This window comes from Pseudorasbora parva, chromosome 7 (genome assembly GCF_024679245.1).
Source record: "Pseudorasbora parva isolate DD20220531a chromosome 7, ASM2467924v1, whole genome shotgun sequence".
NCBI lineage: Eukaryota > Metazoa > Chordata > Actinopteri > Cypriniformes > Gobionidae > Pseudorasbora > Pseudorasbora parva.
In genome coordinates, this window is record NC_090178.1 from 20,259,213 (window position 1) to 20,275,647 (window position 16,435).

General features: G+C 39.3%; 1 protein-coding gene across 4 annotated transcripts in view; it reads right to left on the minus strand.

The window, feature by feature from the left end:
- Nucleotides 1–16,435, minus strand: part of sema6cb (semaphorin 6Cb) — a 163,434-nt gene that overhangs the window by 79,239 nt on the left and 67,760 nt on the right. For all 4 annotated transcript variants that reach the window (XM_067448500.1, XM_067448498.1, XM_067448501.1 and 1 more), the window contains one exon: nucleotides 10,626–10,735. The gene's annotated coding sequence lies outside the window, so the exon portion shown is untranslated. The remainder of the gene's footprint in view (nucleotides 1–10,625; nucleotides 10,736–16,435) is intronic.

Sequence of the window (16,435 nt, forward strand, 5' to 3'; positions counted from 1 at the left end):
TGAAACTTACCGCAGACACAAAGAAACTCAGCACGTACATTAGTCTGACACAGATACAAGCCCGTATCCCACAACCACCAACATCATTTACGGCCCTCAGATACGGCTCATCCCAGAGGGAGCTCGGATCTATCGGCTCTCACGCTACACGCAACACAGATCTTATTTTTCCAATGAGAACGTACGCCTCATATGTTTTGAAATCACAGCGATTGGAGACACAAGCGTGGAATTGGAATATTATGAAACACAAAGAAGTAAGGGGGGGGGGGGGGGGGGGCATGGGGACACCAAAGAATATGAGCAACAAATCGATGAGAAGGAAAAAAAAAACAGACCGAATAAGAAACAGAGAAGGGACTAGCGTGGTGCTGTGGTTAGAAATAGAGGCTATTTAGGGCTCGGCTGATATTTCTCAATCCTCCGCTGTTGAGGCAATTGCAGACTGTTATGAGACACCGAGATGTTTCCCAGACTCTCAGGTGTGATGGATGGATATTTCAGCCAGTAAATATTGTACAGCGCTGGAGGTTATATATTTTCTAGCGAAGACAATTCAAGCAGGTCTCGCTGAGCCCCACGGATGTCATCCTCAGTGTCCAGAGCTAATTATATAGTGAGGAGAGGATCAGAGCACAGTTAGACCTTGAGAAACACTCCAGAGTGCCGGTCCTATCAACAGATCAAAAGCCCAAGTCTTCCATAACACACCCTCGGGCGATGAGGGACCAGTGGATGAAAACGAAACAGGCCGGTTTGAGACCGCTATGAGGGTAGTGTATGTTACGTATTCTTCTGTGGCACATTGTAAAGCCAATTATATTTTCTCATTAAAATGTCAGATGCGCAACAGTGTTACTTCAGGGTTTTCTGAGTGAAGTGCAGGGACCACAAAGAAGTACTTTCAAGACTTTCAAACTTTCTCCATTGTTATCGTTCCTTGCCGTCTTCTCGGAGTGTTAATTAGGGCCGAAACAAGTAGCTGTGATTATCGACAATGAAAATGTGTTGGCATTTTAATTGTCAAATAGTTCTCATGCGAAATCTCATATGACTTAACGTAAAAAATTTTACAACTCAAACACAATTTAACAAGAGGAGTGCAGTAGCCCCAAGAGCCCAGTGTAGCCGGATATAGTCCAGACATACTCCAAAGAAAACATCACAGCCCAAATGAAGTAAATAAAGGAAATGTTGGGGAAAATGCACTACATGGAAGACAGAGAACAACTTGCATGATGTTACAGCATCTTAAAAGGAAACGCCCCAGCATTTACCCCTTTTATCAATAATGCAGCTGGGTAAACATTTATATTTAGATATTTAAGATGAACTAGATATATTATATTTAGTAGATATTTTATATTTAAGAAAGGGAAATTGCTGTCTACTTAAAGCTACACTGTGTAACTTTTTTAGTTTATTCTTAGCTAAAAACACTTAGTTCTTTCAAAAATATGTGCTCATTAATGTATATTTACTTCTTTCAAGTAATAAAGTATTCTCGTAAGTTTATAATATGCCATTGAAAGTACATACGGGTGAGGGGTTCGAATGCCGGTCGCCATGTTGCCCCCTCCATCTTGAAAGTACATTAGCCAAAGAGGGACATACCCGTTAATTCAAGCTTCGCTTTTCGCATTTTAACACTCGATGGCACTCATGAACGAGGTCGAACTGGAAGCCATGTTAATCTTGGACTAAATCGGCCACCGTAGGTGTTAAAACGAAATCGGAATTGAGAGGAACAGAAACTAATATTCACTGGATTGTCATATACCTTTACACCGCTAGATGGGCGAAAATATCACACAGTGTAGCTTTAAGAGTGAGAGTATTCTTTGGAGAAAATTAAGTACCGTAAAAAAAATGTGGAATATTATACAGAATTAAACTTTCATAAAAAACAAAACAAAAAAAACCCTAATTTTTAATTTAAACTAAAAATGTAGAGTATTTTGAAGTTTAAAGTTACATAATAGGACTTTTTGGAAGATGTAGTTTTAAAATCTTAAAATTCAGAGAGAAAAAAAAAGAAAATTAGGACATTAGAGAAAAATCTTTTAAGAAATAAAAAAAAAATAATAATTCATAATCTCAATGTCATAATTTGATGACTTCATTCTTGAAGCCCTACTATGAGATTAGTCCCTTTATATTACAACTTTATTCAATTCTAGATTTAAATAATAAATTTAAAAAAAACAACGAAAACACAAAATATCATCATATATATTGGTGAAGGCCTATTAAATGGTATTTCCAGAATATGTTTTTGACATGCCCCATAAAACCTATCCTCTCAAGACTAAAAAGAAATTAATGTCAAAATCTAAGAAGTCAGTTAAATTTGCCAAATATTTGATAAATCATTAGATACAACACTTGTGTTGATGAGTATTATCAAAGAGGCTTAGTTTAATCTCTTCATAGCGCACCAAATTCCAAAGTTCAGTCAAATGTTGTACATGAAGCATCCAGGGGTCTGGTTATGCCCTAAATAAAATAAATTCATCTCTTGCCAATTATTTTGGACCCAAGGCCAAGTCTAAAAGTAGAGCGCTATGTTACATTCCGCTTATCTGTGGAAACATTTCAGGTCAATCAGATATCCAGCCCACAACAGAGCTCTGATTGACATTCAATAAGAAAAAAGAAATCTTCTTTAGGTGTGAAATGTGAATAATGCAAATGCCCCGGGCCACATTTATCTACGGTCCAGGTCGAGGGAGTCGAGCGTTATTAAAGCAGCACTGTGACTGAAGTAGAATGTCAATGGAAGCATCACACGTTACCTGCTGCAAGATTTAACATTACATTAAACAGTGCGCGTCCACGCTTCGACTCACTCGCGCTCACACGCCGGCTCCATGAATATTATAATGTGACCCGTGGGGCATAAACGCAGTGAGAGTAGCAGAGCTGCGAAGGGCCTGGCTGCCAGCTCGATGTCCGGTCCATCTGCACAGACGCCGTTTCATGGAAGCGTTTATTTGGATTTCACAATTGTGCTGACAGAGAAAGCACTGGCAAAAGCATGTCAGCGAGGGCCAGAGGCCTGACGGCGGGCGCCCGTCAAAGCGTCCGGATGAATGCGATTGCGATTGCTCTCACGTGTTGTGCGATTGAAAAAAGACCCACAGAGGAGAGATAAGGGGAGGGCAGGAGGTAAGAGTGATTCACTGTGTCTCTATCGTACAATTATCAGATGAGAGGGTGTGAATGTCTCACACTCAGGCCAGAACCCTTCCACGAATAAAAAGCACTTCTCCATGTCTAATACGCATTAATCACAAGCTTCCGTTGCTCTTCCGAGCCCCTTTCTAACACTTTACACTGTTTTAACAAAGGGGCTTCAAAAATCATTCTGCTTTTAAGCAGACTAACAGACGGTGGATATGAAAAACACTTAAATGATAAATGATTGATTAGTTGCATGACTTTAATATGAATAATGCATAACTGTGGTGGTTTATAAACCTTATGTAATACATCTCTCTAGCTGAACCCGGAGCATTCTGGCTTTCTTACATGCGCTCGTACCCTGCTCGCCACAGCTCAATTTGCGGTATCACGGCTGCCATCTAACCCTCTGCAGGCATCTGAAATGGCATCTCGCGTCGCTTCCACGGCATCCGCCGAAGACCGGGAGGGGAGTTGAGAATCATCGCATCCCTGGGAGAAGAGGAGGAGGGGAGGGAGATCCAGCTAAATGCATTTATCTGCTGTTGGCAGCTTTTCAAGCCCACAGCTGAGGCGAGATCAGACAAGAGCGAGTGTTAGCGATCCCTTCGCGGACCGATATGCAGGGTCATTCCTGTTATGCAGTAAACTGTCATTTTGCCATCAGATACAGCATCGTTCAAAAGTTTAGGTTTGATAAGATTTTATTTTTTTATTTTTTTACCAAAACTACATTAGTTATCAAAATATGCATTTATTGGATTATTTAAAAATGTAATTTATTCCTGTGATGGCAAAGCTGAATTGTCAGTAGTCATTACTCCATATGTCCTGTTTCACATTATTTTTCAGTAATCATTCAAATATGCTGATTTGGTGCTATTGCTTATAATTTTTTTTTTTTGCTGCTCAATATTTTTGTTGGAACAATTCAGCATTGACCTTAGACTGGGTAAACCCAGCCTGATCTGCCAGCGATTTGATTTCGTCCTGCAACTCGCAAGTCTGGAAACCTGCACATTCATATCTATGGCTTCTGTTACACTTTTACGGGAACCAATCACAGACTGGCTTACCCATCTGGCGTGCTATTGGTGGGTTTAACACGATAAGACAAAGAAGCCATGGCTCATTGATCATGCCTCTTGTGGTCTGTTTGGTTGAAGGACGATCCAATTGCACAGTCATTTGAATAATTTTTCTCTATCACGCCTCTTGTGGTCTGATTGGTTGAAGGACTATCCAATTGCAAGTCATTTGAATTATGCCCGTTGATCATGCATCTTGTGCAGTAGAAAATACAGAGCAGATTCCCCAGACTAATGTTCAATATTAAGTTGAGCTTGGTCTGGTGATAGCCAGACAACATTGCCTTTACAGGAATAAATAAAACTTTATAATATATTAAAATAAAATATAATTATTTAAAAAATTTAAAATATATATATATATTTTTTAAATCTGTATTTTTCATTGGAAAAATTGCAGCTTTTGTGAGCATAAGAAAGAGGGAAAAAATCTAATCGACCCCAAAGTTTTGACCGGTTGTGTTTGTTGCGTGTATGAGAGACAGGGTGTGCGTTATGGAGCTTTTATGCCATGGAGACGAAGTAGAGGAGGAAGCCAGACAAATCAAGTTGTGAAGCATTGAAGAATAAGAGGGAACTTGACAGATCAAAGAAGAAAGATCAACCAATCAGAAAAGTTATCCAGGTCTTCAGACATCCTTCCACCTGAAGAGAGTGAGACAGGTTCTGTCTGGGTTGGAGAGTGAGATTGGATGCACTTCGGGCAGTATAACTCTGGGATGTGGCGCTCTTCTCACAGAGAGGAATTCTCTGTCCTTCATGGTGAGATTTAGAACCAGAGCCGACACTAATGACTCACTGAGGTTTGTGGATGTTTGAAATAAAGCAGAAGACTAATGACAGTATCTTCCATTCGGCATTTCTTGACAAACACGTGAGCGCAGTTACCACACATATATCCAAGCAAGTTTAAAGTTGAAAACAGGTTCAGTATTTGTTTTTTGGCCAGATTCACGAGGATTCACACATCGACACAACACGGCTTGTCTGTCTCTATGGTGGTTGCAAATGCCCCAAAGGAGGCGTGCGATAGACATCCAGGACTGACAGACCTGATCCTAGATCAGCAGTGGGTGAATCTCGACGGATACGTCGCATCAGAAGATCAATATACCACTTAATGCTGCACTGTTGCTGAATAACAATGGGCCGTGAGAAAGCTTTTTACTCACCACCTCCCAGCTGATACCAGCTTCAGCCCATAATTACATTAGCAGACAGTTATGGTTGCTACATGTCTAGAATGATGTTTCGGTAAGGTTGCAAAGAGCTTTCGATGATATCTCAGTCATGTCTTAAAACGTTTTTTTTTTTTGTATGCTGTAGTATGCTGCAACATCTGTTGTAAAAAAAACCTAAAATATTATTAAAGTGAAACAGGCTCAATATACTAGCTAGAGAACTGCCAAGCTTTTATTTTTATAGGAACGTCTATATTCATCAACAGGTGTCAGGAGGTTTTTCTAGGGGGCTACTCCAAAACCACACATATCAGTATACACACTTACACAAGTACATGTGATTTTAATTTCATTTTCTTTTCACAAGTCACAAGCCAAAATAAACATGACAGATGAGAGTAAAATTGGCTTTGGATTTACAGATACTTTGGAAACCGAGAATTTAAATAACATAAGATAGTTAGATATATTCTTACGTGATTGATCTAAATTAAGCATGTCAAAAAGTTTGTTGATCCCAGATATACATTCCAGAACTGACACCATTTAAATGTCCTGAATGAAAATCAGGCTGTGGTGGGAAGCATGTTCAATACTGTTGTTGTCATGTTGCATAATGGTTTTGACCGTTCCCCCAATGAGACGTTGAAAAGACGTTTTGTTCATTCAGCTGAACAATCAACAATATGGAATATTGAACAACTATACTTCAATCCCAAACAGCCTCCATTTCAAAGACACCAAATTAAATATGACATTTACTTTGACTACAGTCTATAGCTGGATCAAATTCGCCATCTTCTGAGATCATTTATAAGCTCAGTTAATAACGTCGCTCTCAGTCAGTGTGGATTTGCACAGTATTGCCTACATTTTGAGTCTATATTATAAAATGTGTCAGTGACTGGTTATAATCCAGTGGTTGCCCATCACTAGTTGTTGTGACAAGACAGGAGGAGGAGCAGCAATGTGGATTAAAGCCGTACTATGTGAGTGTGTGTGTGTGTGTTTGTGTGTGTGAGAGAGTTGTTTGGGTATCTATTAGGATTACAGAAGCAAGACGTGTGTGACTCTGGAGGATATAATTCTGTCAGAGTCAGAGTTCTGCTATGGGGTCACCCCTCCTTGGAGCCATCTGCTTCCTCCTGCCTGTTAGTCTCAGGGCAGTGAAGCTCAGAACTCAAACAGGCCCCGGGGGACAAACACACACGCATAAATACACCGAAAATAACTAGACGCTGGTGGTTAGGAACCAGGAAGTGATTCCTGAGTGCCAATCTGCTGGTGAAAATGGGAATTTAACCCCTAGCTTTTCCTGCGCAGCCAAGTGCTTCCCTGTTGGAGCGCGGAGGAACCAATCAGATGACTAGGGTTGTGTAGCCGACCTAGAGTTTGCATGATTTCTACTGTATGTAAGGCACTTTAAATGCACCCTTAAAGGGATAGTTCACCTAAAAAATTTTTTTTAAAATCGGTCATCATTTACTCATCCTCATGCAGTTTAAAGCTTGCATGACTTGATTTCTTCTGTGGAACACACAAGGAGATATTCTGAAGAATGTCAGTGTCGTTTTGGACCCCACAGTCTTGTTGTGTTCTGTAGAATAAATCAAGTCATACAGGTTTTAAATGAGGGTGCTGAAATAATGACATTGATTTTTGGGTGAGCTATCCCTTTAAGCAAACACTACAACTCAAATTATTTCAGTTATGCATTATCATTCCGAGCCAAATAATTATAACAGGGTTTTTCAGTCTCTGAGACGAGAGAGAATATGCGGAATATGCTCTTGTAGACTTTAAACAGCACACATACAGTCCAATCATTGTATTCAAGCCTAAAGTGCCGTTCCAGATGACTGCTCTGAAATCTCCTATTCGCTGGGTTAGGTTTTGCTATTCATTGTGGCCCCGCTTTGGTGGGCAACAATGAGGCAGAATGAGTCAAAGATGGTCACAGTTATAAAGTCACAAGGCCAACGAGTCAGAGAATCGGCTATCCGCTGATCACAGCAATAAAAGATTGAGAAGCCTCCCTTCTCACGTTGCAGAAAATCACACTTACTGTCCATTTGAATATGCGGTGCCAGAGATGAAGAGAAGAGAAAGGGCATTCCCTGTTTACATCTGGTTTTAACATCCATTTCCAGTGAGCAGTCGTAATACAGGGGACCGATGTGATTTGGTCAATCGGTTCGCTGAACGCATTGGGAGGAGGTTACTGCTACACTTGGTAATGGATATACAGTGTAAACGCTAATGCATCCAGTCAGCGAAGGACCGCCTACTCATGTAACATGAAATCACTGCAAGACATGACGGAAAACGTGCCAAAACAAGCTTTTATATTCTCTGCCAACAAGTTATTGCTTTAAAGTCAAAATGAAATGATATTTCACAGACCCATTTTACTTCTGTAATATGAAATTTTTGAGTTAAGGGAATTCAATGAGAAATGCCAGATATAGATGTGCAGAAATGTAGGAAATTATTTTTTTTTTCTCTATCAGGAATTGATTGAAAAGGGCTTTTCCCATACCGGAAGGGAGCCAGAAATGTATTTAAGGAATCGTGGATGACTATTTCAACAATAATAAATATAAACAAATTAAATAAAACATTAAAATCTAAATCTAATAAAATCTACATTTGTAAGCTTTCTCACCTGACCTTTCACAATGAACCTTTCCAGTGTTTCAGACTTGCAGGGCTCAGCTCTATACCAGATCAACCACAATACACAGAGAACCTCCGGGATAAACAGTGTGATGCAATTTGACTGAATACCACCCCGAGTGATTGTGTGTGGCCATCAGTGACATTTGGATGAAAATGCGGATTGCAGGACAAAAGGGAAGGATAGAGATAAATCTAGAATGAGAGTGCTTACACTGTTGTTTCTGCTCAGAGGGCAGCAGCGGGGAAGAGAAAGAGGGAAAGAGTGAATGAACAATGGTGCTGCTCATATGATGTACGCTTTCGTCTGTACCAAGTGTTTGACCAAGTTTCATTGAATGCCAACAATCCACCATAGACTCTTCTTAAGTGTGGATGGTATGACCAAAATCTTATATTAATCAAGTAGGTTTACTTCACGGTAGTAGTCTCATGTTTTATCCCAAAATTAATTATTTATAAAATAACCATGTTAAATTGAGCCCATTTGTACCTCTGAGTAAAAAAAATGAGAGAGAGAGAGAGAGAGAGAGTTGATAAAAATAATTGAAAATTGAAATATATCAGTGTGAATTATGAAAATATACAGTGGGTACAGAAAGTATTTAGACCCCTTTAAATATTTCCCCTTTCACATTTTTGCAGATTTATTCAAAAAGAAAAACTGACCTATCACATGGTCCTAAGTATTTAGACCCTGTGCTGTGACACTCATATATTTAACTCAGTTGCTTTCTATTTCTTCTGATCATCCTTGGGTTTGTCTCAATCAGCTCCCTAGTTCAGTAGTCAGGGCACTGATCAGGACACAAGTCAATGGGCTGACTTCCTGATCAGTGCCCTGACTACTGAACTAGGGAGCTGATTGAGACACACCCCTTGAGATGGCTCTACACCTTTATTTGAGTTCAGCTGTGTTTGATTATACTGATTGGACTTGATTAGGAAAGCCCCACACCTGTCTATATAAGACCTTACAGCTCAGTGCTTGTCAGAGTAAATGAGAATCATATGGTCAAAGGAACTGCCTGAAGAGCTCAGAGACAGAATTGTGGCAAGGCACAGATCTGGCCAAGGTTAGAAAAACATTTCTGCTGCATAAGATTCTCTGGTCTGATGAGACCAAGATAGAACTTTTTGGCGTTAATTCTAAGCGGTGTGTGTGGGGGAAACAGGCACTGCTCATCACCTGTCCAATACAGTCCCAACATTGAAGCATGGTGGTGGCAGCATCATGCTGTGGGGGTGTTTTTCAGCTGCAGGGACCGGATGACTGGTTGCAATCAAGGGAAAGATGAATATCAAGTACAGGAATATCCTGGACGACCTCATACTGGGCCGAAGGGTCACCTTCCAACAAGACAATCACCCTAAGCACACAGCGAAAATAATGTGGCTAAAATAGTGGCTTCACAACAACTCTGTGACTATTCTCGAATGGCCCAGCCAGAGCCCTGACTTGAAACCCAATTGAGCATCTCTGGAGAGACCCGAAAACGGCTGTCCACCAACATTTACCATCCAACCTGACAGAACTGGAGAGGATCTGCAAGAAGGAATTTCAGAGGATCCCTAAATCCAGGTGTGAAAAACTTTCCTTGTTGCTTCTTTCCCAAAAAGACTTATGGCTGTATTAGATCAAAAGGGTGCTTGTACTAAATACTGAGCAAAGGGTCTAAATACTTAGGACCACGTGATATTTTAGTTTTTCTTTTGTAATAAATATGCAAAAATGTCAACAATTATTTGTTTGGGATGCTGTGTGTACATCACTCAAATGATTTTAGCAAATGGCTGCAATATAACAAAAAGTCTAACATATAAGTGGGTCTGAATACTTTCCGTACCCACTGTAAGTCATATTCAGTTAGTGAGATAGTAGCAATTTAGTGAGATTAGTGAGCAATTTACAATAAATACATACATAAATAAATAAATAAATAAATACACTTTATTTTACATTGTGAGATATAAATACATATACGATTGTGAGAAATTACAATACCCTTTTGTTTACATTTTTTCTCAGAGGTGAAAACAGGCATCAAAATCATCCAGTAATGTCTATTTGATAATCAAGTGACTTATAAAAGTGACTTAATAAAGGATTTCATTTGATGATGTTTTCAAGCATCGTTTTTATAAAGAATCTCTACCCGCTGCTACCAATATACTGTATACTGTCAATTTCCCAATCCTCTAAAACAATGGGCTAACGTAGTAAATTGGATCCACGCAGTATTTTAGATGCCCGTCAGTCACGTTTCCTTAACAGCGGACGCAATCCTTCTAGCATGGGTTGCATCAGATCTGACAGGCCGATCCACGTTTGTTAGTTCTGCTGATTTTGAACTGATGCTGCGTCTCTGTAAACTGCTGTGTCTACAATTGATTTTGTCTGCCATGACGAAGAGAGGAAATACGAACTGGCGTGTCCATGATGACAGGCAGGAAACCTGAATCACTGTAAATAGAGAGAGACGAATTCAGAACTCACTGTTATCCTTTCAGGAGAAGAGCAGTAGTGGAAACACGTTAGCTCTCACTGTTGTCCACGAGGGCAGATGGCGACACCCACAAAGACGAAAGATATTTTCAGCTTAGATCCTGTGAGAGGAAAAAAGAAACAGACAAAAGGCACATAAATATATTTGGATCTGGCTGTGTTGGAGATTTGTAGACTAATAACCGCTGGTTTTGTAGGTGATTCATGTTGGCAGGAAATGTGAACCGGCCTGTGACCCGTGACAGAGGAAGATTCAGAACTCACCACCGCTCAAGAAAAAAGCCCTCTTATGCTCGTGCTTTAAAAACACTCTCTCATAAACACACACGGCATAACTCTAAACAGAACCAGATGTTTCTGTAGCTGAACTCCCATCTGTGTGCGGAAAAAAGAAAGCAACAGCAACTTTCCATTCATTAACCCGCTTCTGTCAAATAAAATGGCAGGAAAATCATGGTGGCAATTTGTGTTTAATACACAAGACATACTGCAACATTTCTATATGCATCTATCTATTCATCCATTAAAACCTCATGCGGTTCCTTCCACAGGAGAACATTAAACTTTAATAGAGGGTCCTTATACAGCCGTGCAGCACTATAACAGAAAATAGTATAAATCGTGGGGTTGCGAATCACGGATTCAATTAACTGGTTGTGGAATTCCATACTCCTGCATCTTTTAAAACCCCCGGTGAGGTTGGGGGGCGACTGGCTGGATTTCCCGGAACACATTCGTGCAAGGCTATCACATTCTGACCGCAGTTAGCCCTGCGAAACGCTAGTGAGTTATCGCATGTGGCTCAGGCATTTAGCCCTCTCACCCTTCTCTTTCCATCACTCACAACCCACCCGGGGGTAGAGGGGTGAGGGAGGGGGGAACAGTCATTGCTCACAAGCCTGAAACTTGTGTCTAAACTCAACCATTTATAATACGTTACAGAGGACAAGACGAACAAAACAAACCATGGCAAAATACACAGATCTTCTACAGAAAATATAGCGTAACCACCAATAGCAAGCTTTCTATGTATATGTGGCACTGCTGATGTATTTTGGATTTCTGATCCATCTATTTTTCATTAAGCTTGTTTCAATAAAAAAGTACACTAATGCATATGATATAGAGTATTTCAACATAAAGTATTTAGGAGAAATATGCTTTGTTGTATTAACTCAAATTTTTAATTTCAATGAACTCAACATTTTTAAGGCAACCCGGTAACTTACTTTTTTAAAGTTAAACCAACAATATTTTTTTACAGTGTAAATAAAGTAATAAAATTAAAAAATAATAATAAATCTGGCAAGATAATGCACATTTGTGTTAAACAAAGCACTTTAAACACGAGTTCACTCAGAATATAGCACAACTTAAAAAGTATTTTTTTTTAATTAGAACAATATTTTAAAAAGCTAGTCAAGCCAGGTTAGCTTTATTTATATAGCACTTTATTCAACAGATTGTTCCAAAGTAGCTTTACAGTGATAAACATGCAAATAATGATTCAATGATGCAAACAGGATTCTGCTGTAAAGCAGCTCTAAAGAGACAATAGTAAACCATCATTGTTCAGTTGATTTAATCAGTGTTTATTCGGTTTGGTTTAATAACTTTGTAAAGTTCATCTTTTATGAAATTAGTTAAATTAGTCTATAAAGCAGCTCTGGGGAAAACAGTGATGTCATCTATTCAGCTCATTTTAGTTCTTATCCAACAGTGTCAGTGCAGTCAAATCAATAACATTGCAGAATAAGAGTCGTCAACTAATATAGCTTTAAAACGCAACAGTGGAAGTGAAAGAAATGAGAAGGAAAAAAAAAAACTTTGGAGAAACCAGGCTCTGACAGGGTCCAGTTCTCTTCTGGCCAGACGAACGAACATGATGGGGTTTAATTCCACGCTCAACACAGGCCACACTGTGAACTGAAATCATTCAGAATATGTTATCCGTTTCCTTCTACTTAAAGAGATCGGCTTTTGGTGGGAGGGAAGTTGAAGCTGACCATAGGGGTCTGTGCAGAGGACTTGTCTGGTTCTTGTGGTCTTCGTTGAGGATCTCTGCTGATGATGGTCTAGAACAAATATTGTCTGACCAGCTGAGGCTAAAGTGAACCTCAATGGGTGCAGTGATTTAAAGTCACTGCACCCACGAACAGGCGTTTACGATCATATATTGTATGTTTTAACACAGTTAGAACGTCATATTGACAAATCCGTGATGTGAATTATAAGTGTTGGGGAAGTTACAAGTCATTCACAACTACTACGGATATTTTCCAGTTTCTGTCTAAAATGTCAAGCTGAACTGGACACACACACACACACACACACACACACACACACACACACACACACACACACACACACACACACACACACACCTGCATTTACGCCGCACACTCTGGAGGGTACAACCGTAGTTCATTCTGGTTTGGCCCGGTGGATGTCATTGGCTTTTTGAATAAGCCAATCCATCAAACACAGTTCATTTGAAATGAAGCTAATGTAACTCTCCAAGCATGAAGTTACACTGCAATAAAATCAATACGGACTGTGGTTGGAATGTTTCAGTTTTGAAATATGAACTCAAGGATAAAAAAAGACAACAATGTAGAAATGCTCTGATGCCAGTACATCCCCTTTTGGCTAAACTACACATTTAATCTCAGTATTTGTGTGCGCGCTGAAATTTACTGGCAGTCTTACTAGTCCCAGCATTCCCTCACGGACTAACTCTGGGTCAGTGATCTAATGGTCATGACAGTATCAGTGCTGTACTGCATCTCGAAAGAATCCAATTCTATCAATTCCATTCAAAGTCTGTTACGTATTTCTCAAGAGCTCTCTCATTATTGTGACATAGTTGCACCTGTTACAGCTTATGCGAAGGGTGGTTTTAAAGGGACAGTTCACTCAAAATGAAAATTTTACCATAAGTCATTCTAAATCTGTGTGACATTATTTCTTCTGCAAATCACAAAAGAAAAAGAAAAGAAAAAACTATATCTAAAAATGACTATAAATTAGTCCATGATTGTTTATACTGGCTTTAAAAGTCATTTTATTTCTAACTTTTAGGGTAATCTGTACCTTTAAATCACCTCTAGATCATACTACTAATCCAGCAAATTGTGTGTTTGCGTGTTTGTAATAAATACATCTCAGCTGAGTGTCAGCTGTTTATGTTCTACAATGTGATTAGTGTCCTGAAAGTAGGCTGGTCTACAAACACAGAGCTGCTGTTGTTGTTGCGAATGAACTCAGAGACACTTCTGACCAGAATTAGGCTCAGGATCAAGATTAGTTGTAGGTTTGGGATCATACTTTATTTATACAACATGGGATTTAGAAGCACAGTGTAGGGTTAAGATTAGGCTATGATTATTACTATTATGATTATTGTTTAGATTTAGGTTTGAGGACATTGAAGACTTTGGTTTTGCTTGGAGTCATGGCTGCTGGCATTAACTCAATCCCAGAGAGACAATTTATATTTAATAAATTACCCTTCCAAAGTATCCACTATAAACTCATCCTGATAATCACTTAGAGGACTATATAGGTTAAGTTTGTAAAATGTACTGAACATTTGGAGTTTAAGCCTTGAGCCGAAAACCATTGATTTAAATAATTTAAGGCAGGCTAAACATAGTTATGTAACCTCTAACCTGTGACATTTGGAAATGTTTCATTAAATTTCTCTCTTAAATGGGAAAATTCACCATATAGCTGTGTTACAAACCGACTGAAATAAAACTATTTAACTGACCCTTTTTCCAAGCTTTAAAATGAATTACAAATTACAAAACATTATTGATATCAATGGCGAATGGCAAATTAGTTTTGAGAGTTATACAGTGGAAACGATAGATTTTCAGTGAATAACATTCAAATTTGGTCTGTTAATACATCATTTTTGTAACGGTTTCTTTAAGAGAAAAACGGTATAAAAATATAGTTCACAGGTCAAGTGGACCTCTTTAAATCTCCCTTTCACTTTCATTATATGGAGAATAGCCACCATACATCCCTCAAGGTAAATAACAGAATGTTCATTTTTTAGAGTTACTGCTCCTTTAAAACTAAACACCCCCCCCCCCCACACACACACACCAAACATCTTACCTGCTTTTTCTTTATTGCTACACAAAACCATTTCCACCACAGTGCATGTGTCCCACTTACATTTTTTTTTTCAGTCTTCACTTAACCCACCCGCCTCTTTTTTTATTTCGCCTCTCTGTTTGGTGATGAATTGTCCCTGGTCTCCAGGAATGGATCGGTTAATAATTCAGACCAGACTCTGGCATTGACCATTAGAGCCGGGAGGCAGAACTTTCAGCTGATAGATCACTAATCAGATTAATCGCTGTCTTTCAGTGGGGAAATGAAACAGAGTGAGGGACCACGCCGCGCATGGTAATATACTGGACCTTCTAGAACACTTCGCCAGCAAACGCTTTCAATTACAGCAAGCAACCACCTACAGCTTTAGAGAACATTGACCTTGATTGAGTATTAAAGCAGCGATCCTGACATTAGCCAAACACGGTGAAAATATTATCCTACTAGATGTGCGTTGCACAAGATGCGCTCGACTAATTTGCGCACCGACTGATGTGACTAATGCCTGTTCCACACAAAAACATAGCTGTTCAGATAAACTAGTCTGAACTCCATACAACTAAACATGATCATCCGTACATTGAACTCATGTCCCACAGCTGTAAGTATGTATTTTTTCCAGCTCAGCTCAGGAATGCAGGTCATTTATATCAAGGCCATACCATCTCATTTTACCTGAGCTTAACATTGATTTACCTGCAAAATTGTGTTATTGTTACACGTACAGATGTTGCCAGTGGTGGTGGCTAATGACATACTCATGAGTTTGGTGGGTTGATTTGTGTGTTTCCGACTGAGCTGATGCCAGGTAAATTACACAAATTAGAGTTCACCGTGGACTGGAAATACTGATTAGTCACAGTCTGCTGTGAGTCTCGTAAATACACACGCACTGATGATAGATTAGACAAACATCTAGCAAGACTTAAAGGCATAGTTCACCCAAAAAGAGCAAATACTGTCATTACTTACTCACCCTCATCATATATATACCGCCCAAAAAATATTATAATAGCCACTAAATAACCAATAAATATTGGTCTATATGTCTTGTGCGTATTTCAAGTCGACTGAAAGCATATATATTCAGCAATGTACTTTAACACTGTTCAGGCACAATAAAGTTCATCCAACTCCACAACTTTGCTCCAATTCTGTCCTCTCTTTCTCTCTCCGTCTGTCTCTTTGTCTGTTTCTCTCTCAGAGCGTCGTGTTCTCTCTCTTGACTTGCTGTGATGTTTTTGTTCTTTTTTTATGCAATGAAAAGTCTGATCTGGTCTGGCTGACGGCAACATTCACTGACTATTCATATATAATTTATCACAGAGAAACAGAAAGAGGGTGTGAGAGAGAGAGTTTGTACCTATCTCTAAGAGATTTAAATGTTGCTTTCACGCACACACATTAAAAAAGCGAGCCGCACAGCAGGCCGTTGGTCCTAAAAGACGCTGAACTCAACACCACAAGATTGAGCAAGAACAAAAACAAAAAGAATGTACAAAACAAATATATCCAGGACCTAATCCAAATATCACAGCAGGGGTAAAAACCTTGTAGTTCAAGCTTTAAAACACATAAACTGTCACAAATCACGCAAGACATCACTTCAAATAGTTTGTTCAGCTAATAAAACCCGACACTTGGAATTATCCTTTTGTGGCCACATTAGCCCT